This window comes from Euprymna scolopes, chromosome 9 (genome assembly GCF_053919585.1).
Source record: "Euprymna scolopes isolate OS-2025 chromosome 9, ASM5391958v1, whole genome shotgun sequence".
NCBI lineage: Eukaryota > Metazoa > Mollusca > Cephalopoda > Sepiida > Sepiolidae > Euprymna > Euprymna scolopes.
The window spans coordinates 52,372,047-52,389,025 of record NC_136490.1 but is presented as its reverse complement, the minus strand read 5'-3'; the positions used below and the strand labels follow the sequence as shown (position 1 = coordinate 52,389,025).

Below are 16,979 nucleotides of genomic sequence, written 5' to 3'. Positions count from 1 at the left end.
TGTTCCATCGACCATGGCTGGATAGAGGTCCTAAGTAATTCGTAATTGTATTTTTCATTCGCCCACACTGGGAATTGAACGTTCATGAAAATCTCACTTTTATAATTGATTTTTCCAACTATTCTAACCACTGCACCGCTGGTCCTTGCGGAACAACAGGCACTCATCTAGCTACGACAACTGTTCTCTACTCCTTTTCTAAAACTAAACTAAACGCAAATTCTACAAAAAAATTATTTTCTAAAACTGCTCTCGTAGTATGGGACTTCCAGGTATCGTCAAGTCAGTTAACTGGTTAATATCATTATTATTCTATGGAGATGTTATGAAATAGATAAATTCAAGGAATGAATATTATATAAAATATCTGGCATTTGCTGTGTCCTTCATCTTTTTGCAGCTTTTCAGGACCAAAAAGAGGAATCCCTAGAAAAGATGTTATCCTACTCGGTAAAGAACTGTCCTTGTACATTATTGTCCACGTTTGTTAAACTTTGTATTGAATGTATATACACCCGCCCACGCACGCCTCTACTCAAGGAACATTGTAAACGCCAGACGATCACAGATATACAAACTGACATGTATATACACACTACACGTAATCACACATTTCGACACGTGCATACAAACGTCCTAGAAACGATATGGATGGTGATACAAACATACATGAACGTAGATAATATGAATGAACACGTAAATATATACACACATTAAGTAGATGTGTTTACACATTGACTCTCGTTATGTATACACAGCTACATAAAAATACCAGCTTGTGGAATTCTATACCGCGTGGCTTATTGTCAGCTGACTACAATATGGTCGTTTTCAAGTCCAATATAAGATCGTGTTGAGATATCCTCTAAATAATCAAATTCTACCCAATTTTCGCAACTAACCAAACTTGTGCTGTTGTCTCACCGACTTCCTGACACTCAAAATCCCTTATCCTTAACTGACTTACTGATCTTGCTAAATGTTGTCTCTTTGTGTGTGTGTGTGTATATATATATATATATATATATATATATACACACACAAAAATACAAAAACAATTTTCTCATGAGCTAATTTTCTGGGCTTCTATCTTATTTCGTTTTGTTGAAACTTTACTGAGCACTGAAAACTAAATGTAATACTTTGTATATTTAATTTAAGTTAATTACGATTTTTTTATGATTTCGACCAACAGTAAATTCATAACTTCTGTTTTACTGAACGAAAATTGAAATTCTTTATCATTTTTTTTTTAATTTTCTTCCTTTGAAGATTGTAATGCTGCCAACATTGCCCTTCTTTTTATTGAAACCAACCGAGAGCTCTTTTTAGTATCCTCGCTGTTCCCTTAAGCGCAATTTTCAAAGTATAGCTGCGAAGGTGATCTTTAAAATGTAATAATTATTTGAAATTTGGTGGAAAAATGAGTGAGCGGTGAAGTTTTAAAGCAGTTCTAAATGACTAAAACTGCCACTAACCCGTATATTCAAACACTACCGTGTTTGAATGATAGCTAAGTTAATTAAAGTATGCCTTTGTCTTTATGAATTGTTTCTGACCGGTCGATCTCAGTAAGAGTCTAACTGACCCTATGTACCAGGATTGTATATATTCCTTTATTATTTAATCTGCAACTGGAAAATTTACCTCAAATCTTTTTCATACCACACATAAATAATCAATTTCTCCAGCATTAACATTCACATTGATAAACCTTGGGTTATACATATTAATCTGTTACTTGTTCAAATTTATATCTGCACCTAAAGCCCAAATCGTATTGTTGCTAAGTGACATGTAGTATTTATTCTTGCAAACTCTGTGTTTTTTACTGTAAGATTAGAGATTTGTTCGTAGATTGTTTTCTAGCCTTCAATTAGGCAATAAAGAGTGCGACAAGGTTAATAACAGAGTTGGTAAATAATCTGTCTTATTCTATTCAATCAAATAATCAGTGTTTTTCCCCCGTTTCTGGAACGGCCATTTTTACTTGATCTTTTTTTTTTCACATGAAATAGAACGAAATTATTAATCTTATTATTATTATTATTATAAGCTTTAGATTTTGAGTAAGAATCCTGCTTTCTTATTGAGTCATCTTATGATAATCGATGTAGAAAACCGGCTTTACGTCGACTCTTTCAGATTCACTTTATTCTGATTCATCTCTGCATAGAAAATCGTTCTTTCTCATCGTATTAGTTTGGCATAAGGGCAAAACAATGCAGATCAAACTTTCCTTCTTCATTCACTTGATTCTTCTTTTTTGCGTGTCATTGAAGCAATCGTCTCTCACTTTTTTACACAGTCGTCTGCATTATTGATGTATTCTACAAGATATTCCAAGCTGCACAAATTGGATAGTAACGATAAGACAATGCAATGCTGCACCGTATGGTTATCCTCTCCACATTTGCAGATAAGTGAGTCAGTTTTGTAACCTCATCTTGTCATAGCAACTTTTGATCCCCATATTCCCTTTCTTTTCCATTTGATCCATCGTGCTTCTAAGCCGGGAAGAAAGATCTCAGAACGGGAGATTTTCATGTCAGTAAGAGGGGAGGACATTCTCTAGCCATCTGGTCTACAGCTGTAACAGTATAGTCTATGTTATTATTCCAGTAATTGCACGCTGCACAAAGTGGAACGAGATAGACATTCATTTCTTTCTTAAATCAAGAGATATTAACTCTTTTCATGTATACAATTTGATCAAAGCTTTCCAAGATGTCAATAAGAATTTTTATACTTGCCTTTCCATCTTTGTTATGTAAACATTTTTTTAAAGAATTTAAACAATATAGACAATGTAATTCGTGATTATTTTCTTTTTTGTTTGTTCACCTAAAACAAGGTATATTTTCACTGAAACGCTAGAACTATTGTGATTATGGGCGGTACATTAAATTGGAAAAACATTTTCATTTATTTCAAGATCGAGCAATAGAGTTTATTGTATTAAAACTTATACAATGTTGCAGGCTACGACATTTGACTTTATTGTATGTCTTTGAAGCATGTTGTCATACAGCAGTTTTCAACTACATTATTTTTGTATTCTACAAGATTTTCCAAGCTGCACCGGTTCGGGTAGTGGAGAGCAGACGAGTCAATGCTGCATCGTATGATTCTCCTCTCTACCAATGATTGTGTTTGTTTTGTAGCCCTATCTTGTCACGGCAATTTTTGATCGCCTCCCTTGTTCTCAGGCTGTTGAGTTTATTATTGGAGTCAGGGTGCTTCTTATAAAGGAGAAAGAGCATCAGAAGGGGAGATTCCCATGTCGGTAGGAGAGGAGCCATTCTCTAACCGTCTGGCCCACAGCTGTAGTCTGGTCTCTTCCTGAGATGTTGTTAGTGACTTGTTTTAAGGCAGTTGAGTCAAGGCCCCTCTCTCTTATCATATGAAATCAAATGAAGTTAATGAAATCAAATTTATTTGGCAAAAAATATCAAAGTGCAAAAAGTCCTGTAAAGATAGCGATAGAATGTTTTTTGCATCTACTCCCTCAAGCAGTAGGAGCCTTTGGGATCTCTGCAGTTCTCTCTCACACTTTCTTTATGCAATACAATCAGTCAATGTATGCCATTTTCTCGCAACTCTCAATTTATGATCCTTTCTACTTCAATATTCACAATAAAAACTCCTCTAGATACAACCACTCTAAATAATCTTATTTTCGCTCTATCTATTTTATCTCTATCTACCTAAAAAAAAAAAAAAAAAAAAAAAAAAAACGGAACTTCCATGCATAAAGTTTCTTTCCTAGAAGTATCTGTGGGGCATAATACTGCAGCGCTGCTTCCTATTTGACTATAACATGGTCGTTTTCAAATCCAATGTAAACAAATTCTTGTTGAGTTGTGCTCTTAAATATTTAAATTCTGCCCATCTTTCATCATTAAGAATTACAGTAGAACCCCGGAATACAATGACACTAGAATACGCTTTTTCCGGTTATAATGTGGAATACAATGTTTTCCGGAACCTGGTTACGGTATTTGCCCCGGTTTACTGTGTTATTTATAATGTTATTTGGTTATATACATGTATATTATATATTGCACTGTATTTTGTTACTAATTTTTAATGCTGTATCCTGGGGTTTTACTGTATAAGGTTTGTCACATTGGCCGCCTGATACTCATTTACCCTTAACCTCTCGTGGTCTTCGGCCTTAGTAAGTGCTAATCCACCGCCTCCACAACAAATATCCCACTCTTGGAATTGTATAAACATAAAAGAGCCACAATCTGCTAATAAATTTCCTAAAGAAGATAAAGGCATGAAACCTATGAGAAAGATGTAACTCCTTTCAATATAGGTCTTGGATATGACCTTAAACTATATCCAGTGGTGAGGCCCCAGCTTGTGGGCTTTGGGGAGTGTGGAGCCCCCCTTTAACTGCCATTGCTCCCAGAGTGGCAGTACCTGTTAGGGTCCCAACTATGTGTTAAATAGAAACCAACGTGAAAACAACAAATATATTCTATTAAATTTTTTTCTTTAAAATCTTTGGATTCGGCATTAAATAACCTGAAAAGGGTTGATATATTTTTTTTACATGGAGTTCACCACTTATCAAGGCCCAATGGCCACTCAGGGATAAGGGTTATTGTGTGTACAGTAATCAAAGGGATAGTGTAGCAATAGTATTGGAGAATTGGTAAGGTGTCATTACTTAGGGGTGGGGGCGGTTCATCAGGAATTTGTTTTTGTTGGACTTGAATACATCCAGGTTGAAGTCGGAAGGGAAACAGGCAAGCGGAACAGAGTTCCACAGGCGTGCAGTTCTAAGAAAGAAGCTTTGTTCATGGTATCTACGTTTTGATTTAGGCACAGATAGGGAGTGGGGAAAATTATTGACGGTGGTTTCAGCTAGTCGGGTGTTTTTTGAGAAAGATTGGCGAGGGGGGACCAGAGAATGGAGCTCAGACGAGCACCTGCCATGGAAATAACGATAGAACAATGACAGGCTCGCTACGTCTCTTCTGTGGGAAAGAGGTTGCAGGGTAGAGAAAAGGGCATCCCCCACCAAGCCACGGAGTCATAAAACAAAAACAACCAACCAACCTTTCAATATAAAAAAAAAACTGAGTTGCTGGCAAAGGTATAAGTGAATAAGATAATCCCTCTTTGACAATCTTTCTTTCTTTAGTCATCCACCATCCGTGCCTCTCCGCTTGATAAAAATGTGTGAAAGAAGTATTTAACACCCTAGGGAGAATCTGAGATTCGGTTATGCAAGCCAAACGGAATTAAAGGGATCCTGGAATGAAAATGTCTTCGAGCTAATGCTTTTAGGAATATCTCAGAGGTTGATCATGTTTTCGAACGAGATCAATAGATTATTGATCAATCAAATTATCAATGAAAAATCTCTGGAGCAAACTTTTTATATTATTCCAAAAAAAATGTTATATCTATTATAGAATGCCAGATATTCACACAAAGATAAAATCAAATTTAGATCCGTGAGAAAACTCTTGAGTTAACAACAAAGACCAATCGTCAACTTAGAAACACCTGTACTTCAATATATAGTGAGATATATAATGTACTAGCAGGATGATCCGATGTTGCCCGGGATTGAATAAAGATCAACGAACGTTCCACATTTTCAATACTTTTATTCTGATTGAAATTTCTGAATATACGGCACAATCACGTTGACACACCAGTTCTCACCAGATCACCGAAGTTAAGCAACGTTGAGCCTGGCCAGTACCAGATGGGTAACCATTTGGGAAGGCGAGGTGCTGTATGTACCGCAGGGTAAAATACCAGGTTGAGAAACTGGCGCTGTCTATACTTGTATAGAGGGTAGATGGGACTCTCTTAAGCAGTGTTTGGCACCTCGTCTAGTGATGGCGTCATGATAAGAAAAAATACCCTTGATAGCACTGACAAAGCATCAAGTATTTAGCTGCCAACAAGATTTGAATTACACTACAAACTCGTGTAGTGTGTTCAATCTCGGCTATGGCCGCGCTGAATGGGTTATGGAAATTTGTGAAATCGCTAATTTTTCAATCAAATTGATTGCTTGCCTGCTCTAGCCAGAGAGCCACCTCGATGCACCTGAAAGAAATCTTCACATGTTTGCCGCAGTAACTTAGTCCACAAAACATTGCATTGTGGACTAACCTGCATTGTAGAGCACCTTCTGTTGATTTTATAAAATTATCTGTATGTAATGACTTGAAGTAAAGTTTAAAATTCAAAAATCATGTATCACAATTGAGTTGGGATCAAAACGGAAACATTCATTTCAAACGCGCCCCTGTCTATTGATTTTATACGCCGCTCCCGTTTGCATGTATGATGATAGACATTCTCAAATGCACTTGGGATGTTGAACTGTCTTTGGTCAAAATGCGATTGTTCCTTCTTTAGTCAGTTTTTCGATTATCTATTTTCAATAATTTTCAGCGTTCTTCTGATACAAAACCTATCTAAGAACACTCCCACACGAAAAAACATTTGTGTTAAATTTTTAAAAAATCGACTGAATCATTTCGAAGGCTAGAGTGAACGAACACATACAAGTGCTTTATATATATATATATATATATATATATATATATATATATATATATATATATTGCTAATCCCTACCCTCTGATGAGAAGGAAAGTATGTCTTCGAAACTCCGCGGATTAGGGACTATCCACTTATCTAGTCTTTCCTTTTCAGATTAAATATGTTTTTAACTCATTTCAAAGTGTTTTTTAATATGTTTTATTAACTGTTTGCTCGTATATATATATATATATATATATATATATATATATATATATATACAAATCGAAATACTCGCAAAGGATGTCTCCTCAAACGAAAAACTTCCTTGATCGGTGTTTTGGAAAAAGTTACTGAACATTAAAGACGTGTGCAATAGTTCGATCAAAACAAATAATATAAACAATCACCATTCACCTAAAAAAAAAAAAATTGGGATTGTAAAAAATTTTGTTGTTTAATGTTTACATAAATTAGAATATTCTGCCTAAATCACACACACACACACACACACACACATAAATAGAGAGGGGGCACTGTAAAAGTGTGTTGTAAATGTTTATGTAAATGGACATATGTTGAGGTCATTTGCAAGCACCATTCCCATGGGCTGGTGGGTAGAACTGCGGACTATCAACGCGACGGTTGTAGGTTCAATCTCCGGCTAGGAAAAGGTGCCAGTCTATCTGCACTGAGTTGTGATACAACGAAACAGTACTGTGTATGGATAACTATATATATATATATATATATATATATATTAGGGGATTTAAAATTGTTTAAAATAATGTTCCTAATATAGAGTATGCACAAAATATTAAAGTGCCTTACACCTGTTTCAAAGCAATGATTGTTTTACGTCATATAATCCATTACATGGTTCAATTGCAATAGCTGCTTAAAATGTGAGGTTTAAGTTTAAAGAGGTCTTATGAAAAAATTGAAATTAAAGGCATCTTGCCAAATTGGTGTCCAATAACTATGGATTGAATTTAATATAAATCTGAAATATCTGAATGTTAAAGTGGGAGGCTGTGCTTACATTCTCCTCTCTAAAACCCTTATCCTCCCCTTAAGAACACCCCCTCTCTGCAATTTAGGGAATATTTATTGGTGACTAAAATTTCACGAACATGGAAGGTAACTGAATTTTCACGAATAGTTTCCATCCGTTTTTATATCCGCTTTGCATAAACGAAGTTAAAACTGAACAAAACCGTCTTACACAGTTGTAGTCCGAAATTCATGATGATCAGTTACTTTAGGTACAGATCCGGTACGTACAAATCTATTAGTATGTACACAAGTTTAGATTGATTTTTATTCATATAAAAAGGATGCGTTGACCTTGACTTTGCGTTGAACTTGCTGCCAGCATGAAATGTCACATAAAAATGCTGGTAGCAAAAGTCGTCTCTATCCCCGTTATTGATCCATCGTTTTTCCTGACTCGTGTTTTCAGATCGCTTACTCTCCCTCTTCTCCTTCTCTTCCTCCCCCTCCTTTTGTTCCCTCATCTTATTTCTTTGGATTTGCAAGACAAGAAACACCAGAAGAGAATAGAAGAAAGAACACACACACACACACACACATACGAGAGGTAAACCGCCTTGCTATCAATTGTTAGTTTTATTACAGTCTCATTTAAATAGTCCCAACGACTTGGCCCTTCTTTTTTTCCTTTGCTGAATCTTTTTCCAACTGAATAACGCCAATCTCATTAAGAATATGAATGAGGTTAATCGGCTCCAAGTTGTAACATTTGTCTTCCAAACTTGTAAATGGTTCCAACAAATCTAAAAAGAGGTGGAAGAATTGCTGTTATTTGGGTCACAATCTATCCATCTAACATTCTTATTGGCTAGTTTTTCACCTTGTATTTTTTTTAAAATTTCTTACATCAAGTATCTCCATGCCTTGTCTGGATAGATTTCTATAAAAATATACAGATAAAAGCAAAACAATAAGATATATGAATTTATTATATTGCGGCGTAGTATACTTATCTTTCTTAGATGTTGTATCACGACGTTTCGGCGAACTATTCTTCTGAGCTCCGTCAGGTGGTAAACGCAACGGGATAGGAACTTCGAATCTCCTAACTGCATTCTCAGCAATTACTGCTATCCATAGTTGCTGTCGTCTCACAACGTGTTTTGCTCAAGTAAGCCTCGGGCCAGCTGTGAGTACGATTGAAACCGCTATCTTCAGACAATTCTCACCTGAAACCGTAGAGATTCAACGTCTCTATCCACTAGCCCCATACCGTTCCAGGTGAAAATTGTCACCAGACTGACGCCGACACAGTATTTCTGTTATGGAATTGTTTGTACTACTACGTCACACTTCAGAGCGCACGCACACACGACCATTACAGCGTGTTTCTCTTTCTTTTTTTTTTTTTTTTTTGACGACGTAACTTCTTAATGTTGTTCCGTTAATTGGAAAGACGTTCATTGATACAATTGGACAATTTACTTTATTAAATCAAAAATTCTCAGGCGGCAATACATCAATTATAGTATAAATACAACTTAACATGTTTTTTATATTTTAAAATAGTTCTTCCATTTTTTCCATAAACATGACTTTAATTAACACTTTAACTAACATTATTTATACAAATACAAATTCATTAACTTACCAAGAATGATTTTTCTTTGACTAACTTTTGGAAAATTTATATTTTTACATATTTATCAAAGGTCGGGTAATACTGCTTGTATATATATATATATATATATATATATAATATTACTATGGGCATGCATTTTTCTAGCTCTCCGCAGTCTGGCGTTCTACCGATGAGCTACGATGACCTACCACTTGAATGCATTTTTTTTATCGCTAAATTTAAAATTTGTTTTTGTTGCTTGTTTTAGCGATATCAATAGAGTGGAAATTCCACCAGAAACAAATGATTCTGATACAAAATAAATCAATAAATGAAATATACATATATAATATGGGATCTGTGTGAACTGACGTAAATTGACAGAAACCAGGCATAGAATTTAATAATGACGAACACAAGCATATAAATATACTGTAAATAAATAACATATCGATTAGCACCGATAATAAAAGAATGATAGTGAAGCTGACAACCATTTTAAACTTGCATTTTACTTTATATAAAACCTTGAGTATTATATATATATATATATATATATATATATATATAAACGCAGTATTTCGTTTTATATATATTTTTCTAGTTTTATTACGAAGCATCTTTCTTTAACGCTTCTGCTATTCAGATATGATTACCTTATGAAAATACCACCTTTTGTAGGAACAATTGATTTCCATAACCCTGATTGGCTACGTACATCTGCCACTCGTTTCCTTTTTCAATTAACCGATTAATTTCAAGAAGTGATTCTCAACGTCTCTTTTATTCTACAGCAAGTTCGAATCGAATATTAATCCTAAGTAGATCAATTCCAATTCTGAATCCCTTCAAAAACAGAAACGGTAATGCCAAGTTATTTCGATCAATATTTTTTTTCCACTGGATTTCATGAACAATATGAAGAGGGGAAAAAACTGGAAAATATTTATTCTCCTTCTGTAGAGGAAGTTTATGATCGCTTTCAATCGTTTAGAAATGATCTAATCTTCATGATAAAGAGGAGATTTAACCTATATAACATAAAGACATAACCTGTACTTATGTCAGCGAGAGAGGCGCAACTTGTACGCACAGTTCGGAGAGAGAGAGAGAGAGAGAGAGAGCGAGAGAGAGAGAGAGACGCAACTTGTACGCACAGTTCGTCGAGAGAGAGAGAGAGACCCAACATGTACATATAGGTGGGAGAGAGACTCAGGAGGAGTGATATTTATTTAAAATAACATCTGTGAATAAAATATATCAAAGTATTGTGATATATTCACTGCAGTCGATCGTCAAATGTGTTTTTCAGGCTATATATTTTCTAAAAATCAACTTTTGTCATTTCTCAATATACTGGGCATCCCAATAAAATGTATACACTCTTTAAATGACCATAAATCCAACATTTATAATAAGAAAGAAAAGTTTTATACATCAAAATACTGTGAGCATATATAGAAACCAGCGTTGAAATCATTGACGATGGTGGTCCATGAACAGCTAACAACGCTCACTGATTGAATCGAAAAGTTCCTAATCAGTGTAATTGGTATGTTGACACATCTTCTTTCAGTGGTTGCTTTCAACTCATTCATTGTAGCTCGTTTTGTGGTGTGAACCCTGTGTTTAATGTGCCCTCCCCCACTCCGAAAAAGAGAAAAATCTAGTGGGGGGGGGAGGTCAAATCCGGTGAACGTGGACAGTACTCGATTCTTCCTCTTCGTCATAACTATCTGTTTCGCAGGTGACTATCAAGATATGCTCTTACGTCATGATGATAGTAGGAAAGTGCTACATCCTGCTGGAAGTGCCATTCTTTATTCTTAAACATCTCTTAGGAGCGCGGCATAGTGTATTCCTGTAGCAAGTTGAGATTTAAAGAGTGTATACATTTTATTGGGACCCTCTGTATATACTTGTTGGCGATAATTAAATGTACAGGTGGTTATAAAAATATTTTGTTTATTCAAAATAACCTTTTCGGTTTTTGAATGACAGTTTTGGCATTAATGATGGTTGGTGGAATAGATGTGTGGATAAAAAGTGTACCTTCTCGCTGTCGTGCTCTCTCTCCCCCTCTCTCTCCCTCTCTCTCCCCCTCTCTCTCCCTCTCTCTCCCCCTCTCTCTCTCTCCCTCTCTCTCCCCCTCTCTCTCTCCCTCCCTCTCTCCCTCCCTCTCTCTCTCTCTCTGTGTTGTCTGTCATCTCTCTTATTGGCCAAAATGGTATCAGTATTTCAACATGCATTGTTTTAAAAATGTGGGTCAATCTCGTTGACCCAATCTCCGGGGATTTTACGTCCCACAATTTGACTTCCTTTTACGCCATTCTCAGCCATCCAATTCAGGCTTCTGACCGACTTTTATTTTGATGTCATCCCCGGGGATCTGGATTATCGAACGGTATGTTTTTTCCTTATTGATTCTGACTCTTAATGTGAAGAATCTGCATTCACTCTGACTCCAAAGCTCTTGTTTACAACGTTTCCCATGGAGTATTAGATCAGAATTGCAGTTTGACGGGCATTTTACCACTTCAGAAAGTATCTGATTCTGCTGCAGTAGTTGACCTATATACAAGTCGGATAGATCATCAGATGTAGTGATGCTGCCACGTCTTGACAGATGCTGCTTGGATCACTTTTTTTGCTTAGGTAACAAACAAATTCGACTAGGGATGCTGATCATTCTCTATGTTTATTTCCATAGAACGTGCGCATTTAAGCTACCAATCTATCTATTCTAGGTCAGATATTTGCAAAAAGAACTATTCCTTCTACTGCAATGAAAAATAACCTTTTTTTCTTCATGTGTCTTGCATAAGGCGAAATTTCAACGACCAGTTTCTTCTCAAGAGCTTATCGTTTAATACATTACTTTGGGACTGCTTCCCGCAAACTAGAACATAGACATATTAAAATCCCATGCCAACAAATACTTGTCATATACTGTCCCTATAAATAAACAAGCTTTGTTCATTCCATTCTGTATTTTCAATTCTTCCATAATAGTCATCATTCAACTAACAATCTATTTAACCTTTCTCTTTAACCTTGATTCGCATCTGTATGAATAATATGGGTGATATGTGGTTAAAAATAGCTCTATTAAAACATAACAAATTTATTGTGTTATGATAACTCTGACTCCTAAATCAAAAAATTACTGCCTTTGACTCCATTGTCCTGGTTGACACCCTTTTCCAGGAATAATAGAGAGGAGTCACATTTTGATCTCAACTGGCTACAGCAACTATATACGATTCGCCATCTCTCTATCTGTGTCTAAATCTAAACGCTGAGTCCATGAACAAAGCTTTTTTTTCCAAAATTGCCCGCCAGTGGAACACTGTTCCACTGGTCTGCTTCCTGATCCAATACAATATGGTAGCTTTCAAATTCAATGTAAACAAGTTTTTGTTTAGCCGTCCCCATTAATAATCAAATTCTACCTAATCTACTCCATTAAAGATTACTACACTATTACCTTACATTCATTAACTCTTATCCTCGAGTGATCTGCATGCCTTCATAAGTGGTGACTTCAAGTAAAAGAAAAAAGGTATCAGTATAAGTAAATTGACACTTAACAGCAAAAGAGCTGTATAATAGATGATCCACCCTTGATTTTGGACTAGCAGCCAGTCAGAACTCTGAGATGGGATATCCAAGCATAATGGAATGGCCCCTTTTAACAAACTAACTGGTCACTGATTACTAGATTCAGTATGCTGCTGCAAACTGGACTGATAGGTCAGGCAGAATCGACGATTCTTCAGAAAACTTGAAACACTCGTGTGTGTGTGTGATGTAGCAGATAATACTCAATTGTATGATCAGTTCAGTAACGGAATAAGTAAAATTGAAAAGAAGCAGCTTTATATGAAAGTGTGAATAGATAATAGTGAAGAGTGTTTGCTTTTTTCTTTCCGGTTTCTTTTTTATTTTTCTTGATAATTAAACATGGTCAAGCGGTTAAGGAAGGCATGTTTAACATGGTGAAAGAGGAACTTTCACGTTATCTGTCAGAAAGATCTCCATTAATTAAAAGGAACAATACCTTTATTTTTAATTGGAATTCATTATTGAGATGAGTATTATATAAATTTATTTATTGCGGATTATTATTGTCATCTTTATTAAAGATGAGAATAATAATCCACAATAAATAAATTAACATGAACAATCTCTTGCTTGTCAACGTTGTCCCATCTGCGAAACTGTTCATTATCTGCACTTTGATTGGCTGCTGAGTGGATAATCTGTTATGTAAATATTGTTATTAAAGCAATGTTTGTATATGGAATATTAGAGGAACTTATGTCGGTCATTATTAATTTTATTTTATAAATAATGGTGTAGAGTTTAATGATGTATCAATATTTCTTTTGATCATTTAATGTTGAATCCAGTCACTTTGATAAATATTAAATATTAAAACATTTTACTCATCAGGGTTGTCAATTATTTATAGGGTAAACTCATTTGTAGTTTCTGTATGTAATTTTATGTAGTACTCGATGGATATTCAAATTTGTAAATTACTGGTGTAAGGGCTCCAACTGCTGTCAAGTTGACAGAAAATGCCTCTAATATTTGTATAGTAATGTATCAATGTATCGACTACAAACCAATCAGAAGCCATGTCTGTCTAAACATAATGGTGTATTCCACCGTACTTACAAACCAACATTCTAGGCTTCTGATCTCATTTTATTTCTAGTTTATGGTTATGTATCTGAATTTAAGGGTATATGTGTGTTCATATAAGATATCCAGAAATACTCAGTTTCTTTTTTTCTGTTTTTTTCTTACTTGTAAAATTCAAAATTGTTCAAAGAAAAAAATATTTTGAATTTTTGAGACGAGGATTTGTTATTCGGATTTATTATCAAGTTTATAGGAAAATGCTTCCAAATATTTATATAGTAGTATATCAACTTATGACCTACCAACCAGTCAGAACCCAATTAATTTATTTGCCTTGCTAAGCATAGTGATGCATCACAGCTTGCTTATAAACCAACTTTCTAGGCTTCTGATCTTAGTTTATTTAATTCTAGTTAAACTGCTTAGATAGCTGGTGTATATGAAAGTGAGAATATTTCATTATGTACAGATGGACAAATTCATTATTGGAGTGGATAATCTATCAAATGCTGTTTCATTAAAGTAATATTTACACATGGAATATTGCAATTATTTCTGCCTGCAAGTGGTAGTTTGATTTTATAACCGGCAATTCTACACGTTTTGTAGAAAGACATTGATTTTACAAATTATTTTTTGGTCCATTCGTCCGTCCGCACTTTTCACAATAACTATACCTTGGAATTTTTTAAAAATTTTGCACAAACATTAAACATGATATGAGAGAAAAAAAAAAGTAACTGGACGCATTTTCCGGGAAAACTCTGGTTACCCCTCTCGGGGTGCCTTTCGGATTGAAATGGCTAAAATTGACACTTTTGTGCTTATTAAAAAAAATATGATGCCTTGGATTTTTATAAAACTTTCCGAAAAGTTGTAACTAACTGATTTTCTATATAATTTGTTTGTCTATACTTCGCAATAACTCTTGGGCTCTTTTAGGGCAAATAAAAGCACTCTATTTTTGGGACTATTTTACCATATTCGTCAAATTTTCTGTGCATGTCTATTTAGCAGTTTGAACTCAAATTTTAATATGTTAAGGCCTTGGGGACTTTTGGGGCTAAATGGGGGCGGTTAATGATGGATTTAATCATTTCTTTTTTTCATAGTGCAGAACTCAAATTTACATATGTTAAGGCCTAAAACTGCACATTTTGTTCATTTTCACCAAGATTTGACGTCCCTCTGGGGATTTGGGGTCTAAATGGGGGGGTAATGCTGAACTTAGTCATTTTTTATGCTTCGTCCACTGTGCATTCACAGAGGGGGGGGGGAGCATGCTCACTTTAATTCTATTTGGAAACTGCTTTCATTATTGATGTAATAGGTTCATTTTAAAATGTATAAATAGGTAAAGTTTAGTGTTTTTAGTTTTACCCTTACTTTGTTGCTTGAGAACAGATTTTTTTCTCTTCATTTTTGTCAACAATTTTGAACGTGACCTAAAAGGAAAAAAAAAACACTTCTAGATTATTGACTGACTTGAACCTACTGATCTTAGTTGTTATTCGAGAAAGTGCCTTGTTGGCACTATTCCCAGGTGAGGATAGCGAAAAATAAAAGACGCGTGATTGAAATATAATGTAGAAATAATGCAGGGAGTTCAATATCAATGTTTAGAATCTAGGTCACACTGAAAGTAAAAAAGAAAAAACTGATATTAGATATTTATGATATTCATGCCCTCTCCATCCGGGCAGGTTTGGTAAAAAAACAAAACAAAAAAATGACTTGATTCTCCAATTAAAATGATTCGAGTTTCCTATTAAAAATGGTCTATTACTTTTATTTTGGGAGAGATTATGAAACTGACACTATAATTGAAAATACTTTCTTTTTTTTTTATAAGCATCGTTGTTATTAGAATTCAAGATAATTCTCTGTATACATGAGTATTGATCAGAGCAAACTATGAGAAAAGATTAAGGAGCTGTGTGTAAGCGTGAGTTGAGGTAGTTGTGCCCGTCAGAGAGGTGAGTGGAAGTCGCGGTGAGGAAAAGTAGATGTTATAGATGTTAGGTCTGTCGTGAATTTTATCGCAACTGTTTATTAAAGAAAAGCCTGTCATTTTATGCCTTTAAGAGTGGATCAAAAGGAAAAACGTAATAAATTCAAAGAAATGCATCTGATTGGTTTAAAATTATTTTATTTGTTTTAAATTTATTCAGGCGAGTATATGTGCAGACAACATAATCATTTTCATTTCGGACACTAATAAATAAAGTCCGATAGTTATAGGTGAATAATTTCTTAATCTAAAGAAATAATCATCCAGGTGCCATATGTAACAGAAAGTATTAATTCATGAATGGCCAGGATTTCTAACTCTGCATAGCCGATCCTACAGTCCAAGACGGTAGACATTGGGCTAATCACGTGTCTCCTAAGTAGTGTTTGAACCAATAGTAAGCGACTTTAAGTACTCGAATCATCATATAATGTCTGTCTAAATATGGAGACAGGTTTCTTACATGATGTTTCATCTTGGGATGATAATTGTCTGCGGCTACAAATCTACATCAATTTAGGCATGTTTGTGAGTGTTTATATCTCGACTTGTGGCTCGCTTTGCTGATTAACGAATGTCATTAGGTCATCGTAGTACGTGTATGTGCGGCGGGGGTGAGGATGGAATTAATAATGAATCGTGATTAAGAATCAAATTTATAAAATTGATTAGTCTTCGCGGAATGGAAATTAGTCATGTGGAAACAGAATTCTGAGCAGTAATTCTAGTTTAATTCAGCCATTGAGTTGTGATCATTTGTGTAAGCGGGATTATATCGATACTCATTCCTTTTGCTGGTCAATTTAAATTTACTTTTAGTTTTATTATATTTTAGGAATTAGGATTCTATTTCCTTGGACCCTTGGGCTAGAGTAAGCTAATGCTACACTTCGTCTTTTCTGTATTCTTGTCGGTGAAGGAGAAATCCGTCTAGACTGAAACACTTTTTACTTTTGCCCTAATCCAGAACACGTCTTTTTGAGAGCTGGATTTTTCCTACATTAAAATCTAATCTTAGGTCTAACTCTTGCTTTGTAACAAGATAATCAGATAGGGACTCATTATTCTCATTTTATTTTTTTATTTTACGAGATGGCTTAAGTAAGTTTCCAGAGATTTTTCGTATGGGCACTTTTATTGAGAGTACACACATTAAACTCTAACCTCTGTCGAAGTAATCTC

The 16,979-nt window shown here is 35.0% G+C and overlaps 1 pseudogene; it reads left to right on the top strand.

Moving 5' to 3' along the window:
- Positions 1 to 5,651: 5,651 nt before the first annotated feature.
- LOC145285054 (5S ribosomal RNA) lies at positions 5,652 to 5,768 on the top strand (annotated as a pseudogene).
- Positions 5,769 to 16,979: the final 11,211 nt, after the last annotated feature.